Consider the following 738-nt stretch of genomic DNA (forward strand, 5'->3'; position numbering starts at 1 on the left):
ATTACGGTTAATCAAAATCCTGCTCCACGCACTATGTATGATTATGCTAAACCCTCTTTAACAGGAACTAAATCGAGCATAGTTAGACCTGCTGTAGCTGCAACTATTTTTGAATTAAAACCTAAAACTATTCAAATGATACAACAATATTTTTAGTTTGATGGTTTGCAGGATGAGGATCCCAACGCTCATTTAGCCAACTTTTTAGAACTATGCGATACATTTAAAATCAATGGCATTTCTGATGATGCCATTCGTCTTCGGTTGTTTCCCTTTTCATTGAGGAATAAAGCTAAACAGTGGTTGAACTCGTTACCATAAGGATCAATTACTACTTGGGAACAAATGACCGAAAATGTTTTACTAAAATATTTTTCGCCGGCTAAAATGGCTAAATTACGTAATATTATCACTTCTTTTGTGCAGATGGATTTAGAAACACTCTACGATGCATGGGAGAGATACAAGGACCTTTTGAGAAGGTGCCCTCACTATGGGTTACCGTTTTGGCTCCATGTACAAACATTTCACAATAGTCTGAATCCTTCGACTCGGCAAATGGTTGACACAGCGGTGGGTGGAACCATTAATAATAAAACATCGGAAGATGCGTATGAGTTTATAGAGGAGATGTTACTGAATAAATATCAGTGACAAGTCATGAGGACAAAGCCAAAGAAAACAGCCGGCATTTATAACGTCGATTCGGTCACCATGCTCTCTAATCAGGTAGAACTC

General features: G+C 37.9%; 1 non-coding gene across 1 annotated transcript; it reads right to left on the reverse strand.

The window, feature by feature from the left end:
- Positions 1 to 393: 393 nt before the first annotated feature.
- Positions 394 to 500, reverse strand: LOC128285855 (small nucleolar RNA R71). Its single transcript, XR_008276402.1, has one exon. It is a non-coding gene; the product is annotated as a small nucleolar RNA R71 (small nucleolar RNA).
- Between the last annotated feature and the right edge of the window lie 238 nt (positions 501 to 738).

The sequence above is a fragment of the Gossypium arboreum genome, chromosome 12, assembly GCF_025698485.1.
Source record: "Gossypium arboreum isolate Shixiya-1 chromosome 12, ASM2569848v2, whole genome shotgun sequence".
Classification (NCBI taxonomy): Eukaryota; Viridiplantae; Streptophyta; class Magnoliopsida; order Malvales; family Malvaceae; genus Gossypium; species Gossypium arboreum.